Source organism: Arachis ipaensis, chromosome B10 (assembly GCF_000816755.2).
Source record: "Arachis ipaensis cultivar K30076 chromosome B10, Araip1.1, whole genome shotgun sequence".
NCBI lineage: Eukaryota > Viridiplantae > Streptophyta > Magnoliopsida > Fabales > Fabaceae > Arachis > Arachis ipaensis.
The window spans coordinates 112,632,913-112,637,827 of NC_029794.2; positions in this window are offsets into that span (position 1 = coordinate 112,632,913).

Consider the following 4,915-nt stretch of genomic DNA (forward strand, 5'->3'; position numbering starts at 1 on the left):
ATGGCTCGCCAAAATTTGGCCAAAAATCAAATTTACACAAAATCCTCAAACCTCTATTTTCAAAACCTACCAATGTCAAAACATACAATTTCCAAACCCTTTAAAACCAGCCCAAACCTTACCAATTCAGCAACAACCATATATCAACTTTCTCGTACAATCCGCAGCTTCCTTATAGACACCCACACATACAAACTCAACAACAAATCACATATACTCAATAAATTCACTATGGGTTGAGGATTCTTACCATATTCACGGATCAAAGAGGCAAGATTAAGCATTTTTCTCAAGCTAATTGGATCCTCTAACGTTAAAGAGCTCAAAATCTCAACACCTTTACTCAATATTTTTGAAATCAAAGGCTGGAAAAACTGGAAGGAATTTGTGGCTTTCCTCTTGAATAATGTTGTGGAGAGAAAAATGAGCTGAACTCATTTAATTAGGCGAGTGGGTTGGGCCCACGGGCCTGGTTTGGATCCAGTTTGACCAGTTTGGCCCATTCGGCCTAATTTTGGGCCAAATTCTTTAAAATTAGTGTCAAAATTCTTGTTTTAATTTTCTCTATCATATTAAACCATAAAAATCACATTTTTTATTTTTTAGAATAAATTTTAATTTATGAATTAATTATTTATTAATTGTTCGAGTTTTACATAATATGATTTGCACTGTGATCCTGTCAATTATACATGTTGATCCCTTATTTCCATTCCAGTGTTGCAAAGTGTAGTACAACAGAGTTATCATTTCAAGCTATCATATCGAAAAATGTGAATGACAAAGCAGAAGGCGATTGCTCAAAATTTATGGTGATTGAAAAAAGTCGTATAACAAGATTTTCGTCCAATTACAAGCTATACAACAATGCCTCTCTGAGACCATACACGATTATGTTGCTGCTCCTTATTGCAAAAGGAACATGATTAACAGAGATTATAGCCAGCTTATAAGGTATTTTGGACCTTCCCTCCATGTGCCGAAGCGTTTAAATACTGCAAGTCATTTGTATCAGTTGACAGGACATATCTGTATAGAAAATACAGGAATATACTGCTAATTGTTGTGGTCCAAGATAGGAATAACAACATTTTGCCTATAACATTTTATCGTTAGTGGAGTCTGAGTCTACCGAGTCATGGTCGTTATCCTGACAAATTTGAGGAAACAAGTTACTCCGCAATAGAGCCTTCTCACATCTGATAGATATCAAGTCATACGCGCTTCCCTTAATGCATTCAATAGTAGTTGGCATCCTCCAACAGCTCACCATGTTTATTTCATACATCACATGACTTCCAACTTCATGACCCGGTTCAAACTAATAGAGGACAAGAGGTATCTTATCAATACAACGTAGAGTCCAAACAAAGAGGGATGCGAGTAGTACTTTGACACCTTACGAGGGTTATTAAGGGATATGTTTGAGTGGGCACTGAGATTTAGAAAAGAACTATGACTCCAGCATTATAATGGATAAAATCATATAACAACACGAATTAGTAATATCTTAATATAATTAAGTATTCGGTAAAAAAATATTTATCTAAAGTTAAAAAGTTAATTAATCATCTTCTGATATTCTCTTTTAATTAATGGTCTTTTAACTAATTAAATAATTTAATTAAAAAATACTCTATTTTATGGATAAAATCATATAATAACATTAATTAATAATATTCTAAATTATTCAGTAAAAAATAGAACTTCATCTACATTAACTAATCATCTTGTAATGTTCTACCAATGGTCTTCTAACTAATTAAATCTAACAACCCTAACATATCCACTAATTAATTAAATCAAAAGTATCTAAGATGTTGATATTCTAACCAAGGTTGCGAGAACCGGACCGGTCAATAAACCGGTGAGGTCACTGGTTCAATGGTTCACTGGTTCGACCGGGGTTCAACTGGGGTTCAACCGGTTTAATTAAATATTAAATAAAATTATTAAACTTAATAAAATTCAATAATTTATAACTTAATAAAATTTAATATTTCACATAATAAATTATCCATTACTTAAGATTAGAGGTTCACAAACAACTTCAAACATCAAAGTTTATAACTAAACAAAAAATAAAACGTACATAATGACAAACCCATAGTGTTCTACATTCAAAAGATACAATTACTAGCAAATTTTCAACTAATCAAAGGTGCAACTCATCAAAAATCATAATTATCATTAAGTGTTCCAACATCTCCATCATAATTTTCATGAAGCAGCAAACAGAAGCAACAAAACTGGATTAAAAACAATGGCCACAATATGAAAAAGATTAAAAACAAAAGCCAGAGTGCAAAAAGCTCCATGAAGAAAATAAAATTAAGCCAAATCGAAAAGCATCAGATCGGCAGATCCAAATCAAACACCAAAGGCAAGAAGCAATAAGAACAAAGTGGCAGGAAAATAGAAGCAAACAATGGATGAATCATGAATTACCCCTATACTCGTCACTGAATCAAACAGAAGCAACAAAACCCTATTTCTAAACAGATTCATGAAGCAGCAAAATTGAAGCAGCAAAAAGTAAAAACATTCCCCTGCTACCTTCAACGCCCCAGCCTCAATTTGCTTGCAATGATCATCATTCAATCCCAAGTCACCAATAAACGCATCATAATAGAAAGCCAAAAACAGATTGAAGATTCATCAAACAGAAATCAAAATCATGTAATCCAGATAAACATGAAGCAGCAACTCAAAATCATGTAATCCAGATAAACATCAAGCAGCAACCAAAATCATGTAATCCAGCATGAACAAATAGGAACAGAAACATGAACAGAAAAATCAAATTATAAACATGTTCTGAACTTCTGATGAACACAGCTAACAAAACATGAACAGATGAACACAGACTTAACAAATCATGAACAGAAAAATCAAAAAATTATAAAATCAAGCACAGAGTAGGCGACGATTGAATAGGAGCCGAGGTGGAAGGCAGAGTATTACCGGCGACGACGGTGGAGGTGGAGAGCTCGGCGACGACGGTGGAGGTGGCGAGCTGGGCGAGGACGATGGAGGAGAGGAGCTCCGCGACGGCGATGGAGGAGAGGAGCTCCGCGACGGCGATGGAGGAGAGGAGCTCCGCGACGGCGATGGAGGATAGGTGGGACGACGAAGAGGGGCTGTGGGATGCGGTGGCGATGGCGGTGGGATGCGGTGGCGATGGTGGTGGCTATTAGGGTTCGTCAGAGGGTGAGAGGGTGAGAGTTGAGACTGAGATACTGAGAGGGTGAGATGAGGATTGGGAATTAGGGTTCGTGGCTCCGTGTTCGTGCATGGCCCTTTTCTTTTTTTTTTTTTTTTCCTTCAAAACGACGCCGTTTTGAAGTTTAATATGCAAACCAATAAACCGTAAAAAACCAAACGGTTCTCCCGGTTTACCGGTTAACTGCCGGTTCGACTGGTTTTTTTACCGATTTTCTGCCAGACGGTTTCTAACCTTACCCGAACCGGCTAGGTGACTGGTTTCCGGTTTTTTCGGTTGAACCGACCGGTCCGGTTTGATTTTCAGAACCATGATTCTAACACATCATCTAAATACTTAAATCTAATTATCTTAACATGTCAACTAATTATTTAAAGGAAAAACAACCATTTGTACCCATGAACTTTACGAATGTTGACAAAAATACTCATTAAAGAAGGAAATTAACGTTGTATCCATCAAAGATGGATTCCGTACGACAAAAGTACCCAAATTCTAAATTTATGTTGACTTTTTAATAAAATTCCAGAATTACCCCCATCCTTTATCTTCAACCCTTCCTCTCTTCTTTCCCAAATCTCAAACAACTCCATTGCCACTACCTTAACCACCCTCTATTCTCTACTACTCCACTAACCACCACTGCCGCCATCTTTCCACGCTGACGATGACAAAGACGATAATAAGGCAACCAGACAATCCATCTGTTTCCACGCAACACTACCACCTTCAACTGCAACCACCCAAACTCCGCAGCGGTCCCAGCGCCGCCTCAAGCCCATGCACAGATCACCTATACTTTGGCACAGTGGCAAGTTCAGAGTTTAGAGCCACCGGATTCAAGCTCCAGCAGCGCCGTTGCACAGAGATGCCGCAATGCCTCTCCGGCCAAGACCCCGTCTAATGCTGCCACAAGATGGAGAAGCTCCGAAAGCGAGACTGAACCGAGATCCAGAGCGCAAGGTCCCTTCCTGTGGTGCGATCCAACTCCTCCTAGGTCCACTTCAAGCTCATGGACTCCATGGAGAAAGGTCCTATATATACAACAGTACAAATTACAAATTTATTATATAATTAACGAAGTTGAACAAATCTCCTATAACTAATAATTTATTTATTTTTATCTATACCCAAATTGAACTAATTGAGTGTATTTATTGTTCAAATTCTCTCACAAATCTCCAATAATATTTATGTTAGGATACTTGTCAAGTCAAAGAATGACTCCGATAACCACAATGGCAATGGAGGTGCGTGGCGTTGACCGTGACGAAGATGACGCGGGATTTAGGGAAGAGGGGGAGAGAAAGGAGGAGAGGGATCCGGTTGGAGAGGTTGTGTCGGTGATCAAGTTTCTTGGAGATGGGTTCATGAAGATGGAAATGCCGTCATGGTAGAGGTGGTGGAGTAGCAGAGAAAAAAGGTGGTTAAAGTGGTGGTAATAGAGGGATGTGAAAGTTTGAGTGGGAAAGAAGAGGTTGTTGGGAGTTGATGTTGAAGATAATGGTGGGGATAATTCTGGAATTTTATTACAAAGTCAACATAAATTTAGGGTTTGGATACTTTTGCCGTATGGAATTCATCTTTGATGGATACAACATTAGTTTCCTTCTTTAATGGGTATTTTTGTCGGCGTTCATAAAGTTCATGGGTACAAATGGTTGTTTTTCCTTATTTAAATCAAGTTAATCT